A 15,455-nucleotide genomic window follows, 5' to 3' on the forward strand; every position below is an offset into this window, starting at 1 on the left:
TTTCCTCCCCTCAACTGTCTGAATGTAAAGAAGAAAAAAAAGCCTGAGATATCAAAACAAAACAAAACAAAACAAAAAAACTCACAAACAAAACAAAACAAAAGAAATGCCAATACAAGACAGGGCACAGGAAGGCATAGCTAGGAGTAGATGTGTGGAAAATTGGATCCAGTTAAAGTGATCACACAGCTGTAGTCAGTTTGGAGCAGTCAGGATAGATCCTTTTTGGACTGTTTTGCCATCTTTTTATAGCTGGAATACTGCAGCACTCAGTTTGGGGAAGGAGGGATGAGACACAGAGACCTCAGCTAAAGGTCCCTATGGGGAAGAACAAAGCTTTAGCAATTTCAGCCCAAAAACATAAAGGAGATGGAGAAAGATTTTTATTTTAATATTATTACTATTATTATTATTATTATTATTTACTACTTCTTTGCTCCAAAACTTATCTAAAAGCTGGGATTGTCAAGGTCAAGGCAGGAATAGTAAAGAGTGTTTTATCTGCAGTGCTGGGGAGTCTCAGCCTTGATGGATGGGGCAGGGCACAGCCCAGAGTCTCACGTCACTGTGAACAGTTTCTCGCACTATAAGCAATAGATACAACCCAAGTTCCCAGCAATTTCAGAACACTTTTTAAACTAATTTTGAGATGAAATGGATGCAAAATGCCCTACAAGGGCTGCTGCCTGGAGCAGGCATGGTTAGGCAGCTGCAGCCTGACCTGCCCTCCTGAAGGTGCACGCAGAACACAAACCCCCTTCCAGTCTCCCAGGGACACCCCCAGGGACGGTGACTCCACCACCTCCCTGGGCAACCCGTCCCAATGACTGACTGCTCTTTCTGAGAAGAAATGTCTCCTCATTTCCAACCTGAACCTCCCCTGGTGCAGCTTGAGACCATTCCCTCTGGTCCTATCACTAGTTATCTGTGAGAAGAGGCCGACCCCCAGCTCCCCACACCTTCCTTTCAGGGAGTTGTAGAGAGCAATGAGGTCTCCCCTGAGCCTCCTCTTCTCCAGGCTAAACAACCCCAGCTCCCTCAGCCGCTCCTCACAGGACTTGTGCTCCAGGCCTTCCACCAGCTTCATAGCCCTTCTCTGGAGACGATCCAGGGCCTCGATGTCCTTCTTCTACTGAGGGGCCCAAAACTGAGTAGCAGAAACCCAGGAGCTTCACTATAAGTGTACATGCATGGCTTAAATCATGCTACTCTATAAAGTGCATGTCTACATAAGACACTTGAAATGCTATTCAGAAGGCAAGCCAAATCTTAGGTGTTTGGGAGTATGCAGCAAATGGATTGAAAATAACTCAATGCATATTGAAAAAAAAGCAAATATTGTGAGAAGCAGTTGTTAATTAATGCCTACAGTTCTGGCTTTATATATATATATATATTCTGTAAAATCTCTATTAGTGTAGAAATAAAAAACACCTTTACCTGAACTCTTCTGAACAACTGACATCCCTGATTTTCAGATCTGTATTTACAGACAGGTGGCTGTTATTAGAAGAACTAGTCACCATCTCAGACACTTGGTACCTCCTTTTACAGAGTTACCTCATTCATTATTTACCAAGATTTGACAAATAGATTTGATCTTTAAAATGAGACAATTCAAAAAACCCCAGCCATATGATGTGGTAAAAAGGATGGTGTGACCAATGTCAGGGAGTACTTGATTTGAATTTGAGATTGGTTTAAAAATAATTCCATTTTGATAACAAGAGCGAAAACCTTCTGGGGCAGGAAAAGTATATCTTAGAGCTGTCCAGCTTTGTAGGGATTCTGCTGGCCTTTGCTCCCTTTCTGGCATCAAGACATGCCTCAATGTGCTGCTAAATTCCAGGCCTAGTAGGAATCACATACAATAAAGCATGTATAATAAAGCTATACATTTAAAAACCAGTGAGTGACTACTGGAAATGAATCAACATTCATAATTCTGACCATCCCTTTCCCCTGTCCTTTCAGCATCTATGCCTCCTACCTTGTTGTTATTACTTACACACTCTTCTAGCTCCCTTCTCCAGCTATTTCCCTTAACCTTGTCTGAATTTGAGCACATAAAGATCCAGAAGGTGCAATTTCTCAGTTTCCAATTCTGTTAAAACTCTCCCGCTATGTGCTTTCCTCCTCGTATCCCTACAGAAATATCACAGCAGTGCAGTAAACATAGAAACATTTCTTGGAGGTTTTCTGCTAGGGCTCTCTTAGTGCTCAAGAACTCAGACTCCATTTTAAAAAGCTTTGGCTAAGCTCACAATACATTTGGGAGCATGTTGTTAAACCTCTAACAACTCTGAAATAATAAAAGATATTTTGCCACGGAGAGATTTAAAAAAAATACAAGTGCAACATTAGAATCTGATGTTACTGTCTCCTATGTGCATACTTAATTTTAAGTGCATAATAGTCTTACTAACTCTATGGGGACTAGTACTGTGAATAAATTATGGACATTATGCAATATTTTTTAAAAATTAGTTTTGCTCTGTCTCATCTTAAAATAATTCAATTGTTCCCACTCCTCTCCCTGGAGATTTCCATTTTTGCACTGACAGACAGCAGACATGATAGGAACTTCTTCACCTTCCCTCCTGAGCACCATCCCAAGCCTGCCTGGTGGGCAAGAGGCAGAGCCCAGGGCTCCTCAGACCCAGGAGAAATACCACCTCTGCATCACACAGATGATGGTGGCAAAGGAACTCACGGCTCCTTATGACACTGTTTCTCAAAATTTAGAGTTCACAAATAATCATAACGTGCTCCCAGGCATCAGAGCTGGAGGAAGTGCAAGTCCCGTATCTCTGCAGTGCTCCAGCTGGTGAAAAAAAAAGACTCTTTGAGTGTAGAGCCCTCCCACTGCTTCCTACTGCCTTCGAGTCATGCTGGGAAGGGCAGAAGAGAACATGGCATCAGAGCCAGCCTGGGCAAAGAGCCCGAAAATCAAGTGGATGGGACAAAAATGCTGCCCTTGGGCGTGAAAGCTAGTTTTGCACCTTCTGGTGGTTTGCAGCCAAGCTGAGAGGGAAAACATAAATGAGTGACCAAATGCAGGGAAAACATGGGCTTTCTCTGCCACCAAAATGTCTCACTGGGGAGGAGAGGCAGATGATGTTTAAGAATCATTGGACTGCTACAAAGCTATAAGCAATGATGATACACAATGAATGTGTAGCATTTATATAGCAGGCTATGAGAGAGCATAATCATTAAAATTTTCTTCTCTGGTTCCTAAGAATAAGTCTTTTTTCTAAAAAATAAAAACCTGTAACCGGTGATGTGCAGCTGAAAAAGCTTCTTATGTTTCAAAGCCTCGCTAATGGAATTTAATATGAAAGGCAGCTACAACATTAATATGTGCTTACATTTTTTTCTTGTTCAATTTAATATATTGGATGGATTTCATCTCCTTCAACTCTTACTATAGAGGAATAGGACTGAAATCTGACTTCAGAATAAAAACTGGCAAGCTATAACCAACTGGCACTGTAATAATTGTGTAATGAAGGGGATACAGAGATACAGTAACAATGTTTTTCTGCCTAACTATTTACATAAAGCCACAAATTTTGTTTTCTGTCTGGTGACAAAAACTCTCCAAAATATGCTCCACAGCTTATTGGTATTCTCTTTAATCAATGAGTTTGTCAGCAGAGCTATTAAAGAGTGCTTTCTGAATCAGGAGTCTGGAGTGCGCAGCATGGTAGTAACCAACATTACGATGCCAAAACTGGGAAAACCTTCAAGCAGGGCTGTGTTACTGCAGAGACTTTAAGCTCTGTGATTCTAATAGAGATGGAAAGAAACTATTAGGTCATCCAAGTCTCGCTCCCTGCCAAAAAAAGACTGTTCCCTGCAGTGCACTTTCGAGTGCTTTGTCTACTCCGGTTACAGTATTTCGAATGATAGGGCTTCTTCCACTTTCCTTCAGAGTTCACTTCTCAGCTGAATGTATTTCATAGTCAGGAACCTTTTTACTGCCCTGTTTGTCATGAACTTTTTCCATCTTCCTCTTGGTATTTCTAACAAGCTCCCCACATACAGTTCAAAAGATTTTTCCACTTTTCTTATTAAATATATTTCAGCTACAGAGGTTGCTTTCTAAACGAACACTTGGCAAAACCCCCCACCTTCAACTTTCATCTCTCCTTTAGAGCCATTCCCACAAGTCAAGCCATGGTAACTGCCCTCCACATCCTTGCCAGTGTGCCAATATTTGTGCTGTAACAGTGTGCTGTTATTTGGCCTTGTGCACTAGCACGGCATCTTCCATCAACGCCAGCTCTCATCTCCCTGTCTAGCCTACCAACCTTTAATTTGTCTTTTTCTTCCTATCTCAAGCGGTCTGTTCTCACACCATGCTGCCTTGCAGTCATGCCAGCTTGGAAGTCCAGCTCTTTGGTTTCCTTAATATTACCTATTCTGACAGTATTTTACTTTTTTTTTCAGTAGCTGACTTGGAATGTTGTCATGCTTAAAAAACTTCAGCAACAAAAACTAAAGGAAACCAGATATGTTAGGATGCAAGTACGGCCTAACACATATTTAAAATACACTGAATATGTAAGAATATTAATATATGTCTCCTAGGCCCTTTCCTTGGCCACAGCCTTTCTGTGGCTGGAAGACACAGTTGATGGGCTCCTTGGTTTTGTTCCAGCCTTATTCCTTAAGATTTCTTGCTGATTGTCATCTTATGTTGGAAATTGAAATTGCGGGGAAAAAGTGGATATTTTCTTCTCATCCAAGAGACTGATCTGAAAATTTTTGTGTACTGAACTGGAATGAAGAGGTGAAATATGAAGCAAAGCTGTAAACTGAATCTGAAACAAATGCTGCAGAGGTCAGAAAAAGAGGTTACTTGAATTTAGTTTTTCAGTATTTTTCTTTTAAGTTAATTAAGTCTCCAAGCTAAAAATGTTTTAACAACCATCGTGAGCAAAAATTCAAAAGTTAAAGTAGGGTATTTTGACCATTTTGAAAATTTTACCTTTTTTTTTCTTAATCTGTAAAAGATCTGTCAAAACTGACCTTTCCAATTCCAACAAAATCGTCTTTCCTGGTGGAAAAAAACTCTTATTTGATCAGAAATTTTAACCAAAACCTAATTTTAAGGCATTTAATGTCAGAGGGCATGCACTTTTGCGTAGCTATATCCCACAACCCAGCTGTGATTTAAATATCCCTGTATTAATGCCATCATCAACACCTTTCAGACACACACCACTACCTAAAAGAAGTCTGTGACACTCAAGGCTTTCAGTACATCCTCTCTTTACACAAACAATAAAATATTTGCACATAAACTCTTCCAGAATTTACAGGTCAATGAGCTCATTCGACCCTAAAATGGAAATATCAATCAAAGACGAAGATAAGCTCTGCCTTTCAAGATGAAATACCCCATTCAAATAGCCAGATCAGAGAAGTAGGAAGATGGCACATCTGAATGCTTTGGCTGAAGGGAAAATCGAGATAATGAAGAAGACTTTGCCTGCATCATCCTGGTTTCCTCAAAGCAGTTTTCTTCTCATTGCATGACAAATTCAGATAACAGATAAAAGACAACAGAGAGTAAAAAAGGGAGCTTTTGGGTTTAGGCAAACTTTATCCAACAAGAAGAACAACCATTAAATCTTCTGTATGTCTAGGACATATTTTAATCCTGTTAATTCTATAATCAAAAAGTTCAGTTAAAAATTAGCACTAATGTACTTCCATTAATGTAAAGACTTTCTTCACTATAAATCTGAATTGTACTTCATGTCCCAAACTCCCTGAGGTCAAAAGCAAACCAGTCCGGACGGCTGAATAAAGAAGCACAAAAGGTTACACAAGGACTTAAGCCAACGCAGAAAGTTGCAAAGGAACCAAAATGAAGTAGGAACTCAGGTTCAGGAAATGAGTATTCAAAGCTTCAGAGATATTTATTTTTTTTAAAAAAAAGAAAAGTAACAGTAATTTTATCATAAATGGCTATGGGAATATGTAAAAATAAATTCCATATTTATGTCTGTTTTCAGCTTTAAAGTACTGAAAAATGTTCAGATTTTATTATACGGGCATCACATTGAATTTGTTTAACTTCACAGATTGTGTAAAGCGTAATGCACAACTATTTAAAGTCAGTGCAGTGGACTGGGACTGGACAGCCCCGTCTGCACCCTGCCTCTACCGCACTACCTGTCGTGCTCCAGCAGGCACAGCATCGCATTTCTCTGTGCTTCAGGTTCATATCTGCAAAAATAGGCATAATGCTGCTCTCGGCTTTTATCATTTTATTTAGATTACAAACCTCCCAGGACACATTGTTTAATGCTAATTGTTTTTACAGCACTTTTCATAATCACAGTTGTGAGCTGATGACTCTGTTTGATACAATGTGCTTTTCCTATTTTGTAAACTTTTGTCTTCCCGGTTCTAACTGGGAAAAAGAGATTCCACACACAGGGAAAACTTTCATTCTAACAGATTTGTGATCTTAATTTTTTTTCATGGAATAGAATTACCCTATTTATAGTTAATGTTGGAAATAATTTTAGCTTCCCTGATCCAATGTTTATATTCTACATTCACCCACTATTTTGAAAGGTGAAATATCTGAAATCAAGTCCTCCTTTATAAGGCTCCTTCTCTTGCTATAAGCTTCAGGACTCACACCACCAGCTGACTGACAGAGCAGGCACCCTGCATTTTTGGGGAAGAACGTGCAGAAAGTTCCCTCTCCTTACCTATCGCCAGGGACATTCCCAGTGCATGAAGTTCAACACGTGGAGACACTTCTTTAGTGGAACTAAAACCACAGATGATCAGTCTGAAGAAAATGCAGGAGTGCAATGGACTGCAGTGCCACGAATACCTGAAGTCACTGGAGAGGAACCATCCTTCTCACAGGAGGCTCAATGGGAACCCTGGCTGAGCTGCACAAGACTCTTCACATAAATAAGCTCACCATCTGCAAACAGATGCTTCTAGGATATAAAATCTTCAGGAGGCTATGTGAGGCTTGAAGCAGTATATTAAGAGCTGTTGAATACAGCCATTTGAAAGGATATTGCATCTCTAACAAAGTTAGGGAGGGATCCTTATATAAATATAGGATGCTTTTACTGTTTTTCCGAGCTCTCCTTCCCACACCCGCATCATTCAGTATTCATACAGCCACAGACTCTGCTGACAACAGGGGCCAAATGAGTGCCTGAGGCCAGCAAAGCTGGAGTGGGTCACAAAGGTGACAGAGCCCAATTCCCAGGGGTAACCACCAGCACGGCACCCACTGCTGAATTATTCATGGCAAATAACTGTCAGTGTGTGGGAGAGCAAAAGCCCTGCCTGTCCTTCTGCAAAGGCTGGCAAGAGAAGGGGAGAAAGAAAACACGGATGGAAGGCACTTAGGGAGCTACATCTCTTATGTGCATCTCTTAGAGCGTACCGCAGCTAGGTCTGCAGAATTTAAAAGGCTTGCTCCAAATGTTATGTGTATTCATTAAGCATTTTTCCTTCCAAAGCAATTGTTTCTGCTGTGAAATGCACTCTAAGGCTGCAGTATGGGAAAGCAGCAGCTTTTCCTCTACTGCCGAAGCAGTAAAGGTACTCTAGGTCAATGACTTTTGGCATTTTTAAAGAATCAGTGTTTAGTGGTCCATTAGATCACAGAATCACAGAGTGGTTGGGGTTGGAAGGGAACTCTGAAGATCATCCAGTCCAACCCCCCTGCCGAGCAAGATCACCCAGAGCATTGTGCAGGATGGCATCCAGGTGGGTTTTGAATATCTCCAGAGAAGGAGACTCCACAACCTCCCTGGGCAACCAGTTCCAGTGCGCTGTCACCCTCACAGTGAAGAATTGCCCCCTCATTCAGCCGGAACTTCCTGCGTATACCACAATGAGGAAAACAAAGCAAAATATGCTTCAGAATACACTATCTGTAAAAATCAAATACAAAATGCACGTTATCTTTAAAGAAAATGGAAGAATAAAATTCCATTTTTTTTTTGGAAAACTTTCCTGTAAGTGTATGGCTAAAGTCGTGGCAAACTCCAAAAGAAAAAAAGAGAGAAGTATGTCTTTTATGAAACAAAATGGAAGAATTTTTAATAAATACTCTTCAGAAAGGTGACCTGCCACCTTGTTTTATCAATTCCCAGCCTCCAAGACTGAAATGGACCTGGAACACCAACAGAAGCTCAGCACATGCCGAAATGGACAATCCTCTTTTTTAAATAGCATCAGATATTCTTCAGAAATAAAAATGGTTTAATAAGCTGGAATGTCATTGGAAAATTCAGAAATGGTTTGTAAAAACAAAAATTGAACATTTTTCTATCTAGTTTTATTATGTTTGAAAAAATGACATGCAAATGGCACTTGCAAACAATTATGTAAATGCTCAGGTGCAGCACACCTACTTTCCTGGAAAGCTAAGCTTTTTTGTCTTCTCTTTGTCTTGGTACATGTTACAGTATTCCCTACCCCCTCCATGGAAATATAACTGGAATTTCTCCATTTATAGTTAAGGGATTCTAAGACACATCCTCTTTCAAAAACCACCAGTAGAGCCAAATCTTATTGTCCTATTCCACTAAAATGATAATATTCCGTTCCCTTGAAAAAGACTTTATCAAATTAAAAATGGACTCAAGGGAGCAAATACCTCAAGGGCCTGTTCTTAGGGAGCACAGAAATTTTTCTGTCGGACTCCCATCTAGTTGAGCCGCATAACTCAGCCTGACTGGGACAAGGGGGGTGGCTTCCTATCTGAAAGTTAATGGATATTTGGCTCTTTCTCCTGTCATGCAACTGAAGACAATTTATGCCTGGGGACGAGACATCTTTCAAAGCTCTTAAAATAGGTATATTTACAATTTTTGGTATAACTCTAATATAAACAGTGTAATCCCTTAGACAATGCTCTAGACAGTTTAGTTACCCAGGTCATCAGCTGATTTCCAAATCACCGCCATTCAGTGGCACAGAGGCTGAACAAAGCTCTTGGTTCATCCCCTGGTGCAGGCAGCAACTGCAAGAGAGGACCCTTCCTCCAGGTCAGACACACCAGGACTTTGCCTCTGAGTCAGAAGTTGAAGTTTTGCTATTAAACTCAGCATCCAGAATGAGCTTTTCTTTCTGGGAGATCTGTTTCCCAGAGATCAGAAATAGTGCCAATAGGGTTTTTGAGACAGAAACAAAATATAATGCTGCTGAAAAGCCAAGGCTGGATTTTCTCCTGAGCAAATACATGAAGAACAAAGAAGGTTTTGCCAGTACCATGACAGACAGCTTAAACTCACTAATTAGATTCTACGAGTTAACGGGCAGAATGCCTAAAAGCCATACACTTCTACAAAGAATCCTCAAAATCAAACTGCATCACAGCTTAGCCTACTTAAAACTTAGAGGGACTTAAAGTTTATTTTGAAGACCTCAACCCTTCCTCCTTTAAAATGGAGAGCTAATTCTACTGACTTTACAGGGGTAAAAGGCTTCTCATTTCTCCACGACCATCTGTTTCTGTGATAATAGGAAGAAAAAAAGAGAAAACAAAACAAAACAGCTACAGGAACAGACAATCTTAGAAAAAAGCATAGGTAATGTGTGACACTTGGAATTAAAGCTGCCTGTACCAGAAGATCCCTGAAGCTCAGGATGACTGCAATGGCACTGCTGGAGGTGGCACTTGACACGACACAAGTCGTAAAAGAGCTTATTGCTTAAAAGCACTGATGCTTTTCTGAGGCCAGTGATTTGCCAGGTTGGTGTTTTGAACAGTTCCCCAGGTATCTAGCACTTCAAACCTCAACATACTCTACACGCAGTACCTACTGAATCGCAGTGTAAGGCAAAAGGTGGTGAAGTGTCAAAAGGGACAGCAATAGATCTGTATTACCCCTTCAGATCTCACACAGAGTCAATAATTGAGGACTGGGATTTTCTGTAACCTGCAAATGAATTCTGTACATGGTAACCCATTACAGGAGCTGGGAAAGGCACTGCTCCCCAGAGCGTCAGGTAACAATTTTCTAAGTTTCTTTTCTGTAGCCATTGCTAAATTGCTTTCAAGTATGATTAATCAATTAATGCTTTACAAAGGTAACTATTTTATCGTCACTTGCCATTAGCATGTCTCTTTCTGACACATTTCCCCCCAGTCTCTTTTCTCTGCTACGTGACCATAAAACTGTTCTCCTCCATGCTGTGACTGTGCTACAGAGCATGGCTGTGGCTGGAGCTTAGATAATTTAGCTAAGTAGTTCTTTTGTCGGGTAACCCTATAATAAGAGTATTTTTCAAGGTAGATGGAAAAGAAGTGCTTGAGAATTAGAAAAAAGCTCCCGTGGTTTTGTTGCTTGGTATTACTCAAAACAATGTATACACAACATGAAAGTTTCAATAAAATAGAGTGCAGAATGATAAACAATTGACAGCCAGGATAAAAGGCTATTTTTCTTTTCCTGCATGAAGTCTGAACTGCTGGAATACATTAAAATGAAGCCAAAGCCTTAACTGATTTCCTTTGACAGAGCCTGTATTTGAGACTGGGCTCAGTGTATAAGCAATCTATAATAATAAATCCTAAGTAACTGTTTTCACATATCTTTGAAACACTACCACTGTTCCTTTGTTTTCCTGGGGAACGAGACTCAGAATTTCCATCCTCAAAAATCACCGTTCTCAAGGGAACAATGTCTCCCAGCAAAGCTGACAGAAGTTCAGAGCTCTTTGAACACCCCAGAAGACCACAATGAAAAATCAGATAAAGCACAGCATATAAATACCTTCCTAAGACATCAAGTCTGCTAATGACTTAAGTAATATAGGGATCAGTTATTTTTAACTTTGAAAAGATTCACTAATTTATATAATTCCCAGAAGATGTCTGTGACCTCATAAGAAGACAAGACACCTATTTTTATAGACCTGCTAACTGTTTGTTTAATAAATACAGTGGGAAATCAGACTAAAACAATTTGTTTTAATGATGGAACGGGAGTATTTCCGTGAAAGGCTTTGGATACCACATGCCACATCATGAGTACCTGCCAGAATAAAAAATGAGTAACTTGAACCAACATACATCCCACTGCCTCTACCTGGCCACATCCCACAGCTGGAGTTGGCTCCCTGTTTGGCGCCAGCTGTCTCACCGTGTCTGTGACCATGAAACCATCCAAGCAGTTCACCATTACATGCAACTCAAAGGGAAATGGAGTAAACCACAAAAGGGTTTAATAACTCAATTCTTCTTACTGCACCGAAAAAAAAGCAGCCAGACTTAACTTGATGAAATTAGAGTAATTTGAGTGAGCATTTAATGCAAGTATTGTTTCACTAAAGGGAATACTGGACCGTAAAGACAGGATCAGAAGGATATGAGTGGTAAGAATGCCTGCATTTATGAAAATAGAGATGGCATCCAAAAAAAAAAGAGAGAGAATAGTGTTTAACACTGACAAAGTCTTCATTCTTGCCCATTTTTGGTACAAGATGTGGCTATAGTCCAATAATCAGCCTAAATGCAACTTGTAGCCAAAATCAGAGCAAGCTGTCCAAATGCATGTTAAATTATAATACTGAAATCATTATAAATGCATACACGATCAGTGGCTCTCTCCCCACTAGAAGTCTTAGCCTCCACTCCATCAAAGCTCACAAACTGTCCCTATCAGCTACTGAACAAGAAGACTGGAGACATTACTGGCTGCTTTTGGGGGTAGAAACAGATTGAACGGAATTTGTTTCCTTTTTCATTTTTATCCTTTTAAAACAAACTCTGATTTCAAAGTAGGTATTTCCTATTCTTCACTTTGGGCAGGATAATGATTTTCATAAGCTTGTTTTCTGTGTTGATAAGGTTTTGCTACAGGAAAGAATATCAGGATGCAAAGAGATCTTTATCTTTACAGTGGCTGCAGGAAGTTTCAGTTTTAGATCAACAATCTCCTTCAGGCATCACTGGATGATCCTTCAGACCACTAGTTTCTGAGGAAATCTATACAACATTTAAATGCAGAAGTGCAGAAAAAAATGAATTTCCTGTATTGAAATTTGGGAAAAAAAATCAAAGCAGTCAAAATAACTCATTTCAACATTTTTCATGACATTTTATTTCTTATTCATACCAACTGAGTTTCAAATTTAAGGCCATTTCAAAACTTAAACTAGCAGGTTAAATCAGTAACATTTTGAAAACAGTTTTGAATGATCTAATGATAAGTACTTTTAAAATATATGCAACTATATTGAAACATTTGAAAATCTAGCCTGACCTCCTGAAGAGCACTTTAAAAATACTTTCTCCCTGTCTGTGTGAAAGAAAGATCTATTTTGGAACACACAAGTCGCAGTTTGATGAAGTGGCCAGTTTTGCCAATTAAATTATTTTTCTACTAAGATATAACTTGCTGTTAAATTGATTATCTTGTACATTTTTAACCTTCCACACATGTAGATATTGTTTTACAGCATCCTTGATAAAAGGGATGTTTGGGCTTGAAATGTACATCTTTACAGCCATGAAAGCACGGAAATGTTAAAAACTGTACATCTTTAGAGAATGTGGTATTTTGGTACAACGAGAAAGGGATCTCTGTCTTGTCTTCCACGCACTTCTCAGCTTTTAGCATATTTAGGTATCTTGTGTTTAACCACCTGAAAAGCTTTCTGAGGAGAACATGACTGGTCCAAAATGATGATGGAGGGATCTGAAAACCAGGGGATTCAGACTAATGTGAAAAGAATATATTTGTTCTATTATTTATTTATTTATTTTTATTTTTTAATATAAAGTTGTTTTCCCAGAGGAATTGGCAGAGAATTGCAGTCAATGGCATGACAGGGTGCTGATGCCTGGAGTTTTGTTGCATGCACATGGCCATGTTTACATGGCCTGGGCTGCACAGTGAGCAAGTTATTGGGCCAGCACAGCCTGCCAAGAGGCCAGCCCATGCACAGTGAAGCATTAATCCACCCACTTTGCTTTTTGGAGGTGAGTTAACCTCTCTAGTAGTACAAGGACATATACATCACCTGCTAGGTGTCCTCTCTCTCTCTTTTTTAGTTTTTTATTTTTTTTAATTATTATTATTATTATTTTTGTATTAAGCGGCATAGGTGGGACAAGTCTGTCTTTACTTCTCACTCCTTCTGACATCACCTTCTGGGGACACTGATTCTTAGAAAATCAGTGAGATGACCAATAGAATGATATTGATGCATTACCCCCAAGCGCACCTCTTGCTGTTAGGACGTTACTCAGTTTCCCAGAGGTGTCTAATGCCATCTGGTGCTTGGGCCATCTGATTAGTACTACCAAATACAACAGGCAAGGCCTGATGGAGTAGCTGTAGCACCTAAAATTCCACTGGATGATAACTGTTAGGCAATTCAATGCTTTTTCTAGTACTATGACTAGAGCTCTAGGAATCCAGCAGCTAAACCTGGGGGCTGAGGGCTAAAACACACACACACAGGCAGATTCAAAAAGTGTTTGAGAACCTCTAACCTAGCCCAAGAAATAAACCATCAGAATCCAGTGCAAGCTGGAACGAAATGTCTAGTCTTTTTGACCAAGCAGCTCTAGATCTCTGTCCAGATCGTACACAGCACAGGTATTTAGATCTAAACTGCTATCAAACAATGATATTTTGATAAGCTGTGAAAGCTACTTTTTGCAGTAACTACAAAGCATTATTATGCCAAGAAAAAAACAAAACAGTGATGTTCAGTCTTTTTGAAATTCTAGAGAATATCCTACAAAATACAGAGAAATCCCTCACATTAAGTGTACAGTGTAATTTTTCCATATTGTTGGGAGACTGGCTGACCTGCGAAGATGCAGTCAGTTGTTACTGTACACTCTCACAGCTACAAGAAGCAATCTTTCAGTTGCTGCTAAGCGATAGTGACATTCGGTTCCACTAAAATGGTTAGAAATAGCAAGTGTGAAGAGACTGTGCCAAATAAAGTTGTTTTGTCCCCTAATTTATGACCCATGGATCTAATTCTAAATTCCACAGGATTGAGTAAATGAGGCACAGCTTTAATCCATCAATTTAATATCTACATTACCACAATGTGAGAAGGCAACTCCAAAGATCATCTTTCACTTTCTGTAGAACTAGTCACTAAATATAAATTAACACACTGCAAAGTCTGGTCTTGATAATGATGCCTACTTCTCAATGACATGGTAAGGCAAGAAAATAGTATACCCATGCCATATACAGCTTTTATGAAGCATGATCTTATTTTTCTTATATAAAGATTTACAAATATATTTTATTATTTATAATAATTATTATAAAACTGTAAATATTCATTTGTCTTTATAAATATGTTTCTATATATTTTCCTTCCAGTAAATATTAAATAAATTTACTTCTCTCAGAAAAAAATAATTTAAAACTATTTATATTTGCTTTATTCTCTCCCCTCTATAGATACAATTTTAGCTCTCTCCAGCACTTGAATGATGCTTACAGATATATGCTTACATTGTGTTCAACTTAACTTCAGCCTTTTTAGAGCTATGAAGTTAGTTCAAACACTATGGGCAAGTAAGTCTTACCTTAATGCTTCCATTAAAAAATAAACATTTGGTTTAAGTCAGTTGTTTAAGTTTCCTTCCTCATCAATACAGAAAGAATGGCACCTTAACTGCAATTCATCCCATGCTGATGCATGTCTGAGATAACTGGGTTACACCAGTGTTGTCTGACCGTTCTCATTGACTGCAGAAGGAGCCTAGGAGACTGCTTTAGACTGGGTGAGATTTATCCTGCTCACTGTTTGTTCTGCTCTCGGAAAAAAAATTGCTCCACTCCTCACCCCTTTTTTACAAAATAAATCATTTGACTCTCAAGTAAATCCCCTTTCTTCAGTGCACTGCAGAGATGATAGGCTCATGTAATGGTAACGTCAGGACCTTTATTCCCTAGGCTGAATATGAGTATGTCTACACAGTACCATAGTTGCTGGGCCAGTTAGTGCACGTTTTCTGAGGCTGGGTTATGCAGGCTGCAGTATCTCAAGGACTGATAAAAACATAAGTATTACTGTTGGTAATACAGTGTGTAAAAGGAAGAGAGAGATGGTGAGAGAAATGGTGAGAGTGTCAAGTATTTTACAGCTCCTTCCTTCCACCTGCCACGCTCCATGTCCTGTAAGAAGACACCTATATTTGTATTTGACTTAACTATTCTATGTTCCCTTTATAGTTAACGGCAAGAAGCACACAATTTTGAGTCCAATTAATATCTCCTTAAGCTGAAAACTTACAAGAGAACAGGTAAATAACAGCCTAAAACTTCCCATTTGCCTCTTCACTAAAGGGGGTCTAGGCAGGCGGCTCTGAGCTAGATGTCTCTGCACGTACAGGACAAATCCCCGTTCAGCCCCGCACTGCGACAGAGGAAAATACATGAAAGACTTGCTGAGCAGGTCCAAACTAT

At 39.4% G+C, this 15,455-nt stretch overlaps 1 protein-coding gene across 5 annotated transcripts in view; it reads right to left on the bottom strand.

Annotated features, from left to right (window-relative positions):
• The window catches only part of DIP2C (disco interacting protein 2 homolog C), a 311,009-nt gene that overhangs the window by 10,760 nt on the left and 284,794 nt on the right, over positions 1–15,455 (bottom strand). The window lies entirely within an intron of this gene.

The sequence above is a fragment of the Oxyura jamaicensis genome, chromosome 2 (assembly GCF_011077185.1).
Source record: "Oxyura jamaicensis isolate SHBP4307 breed ruddy duck chromosome 2, BPBGC_Ojam_1.0, whole genome shotgun sequence".
Lineage (NCBI taxonomy): Eukaryota > Metazoa > Chordata > Aves > Anseriformes > Anatidae > Oxyura > Oxyura jamaicensis.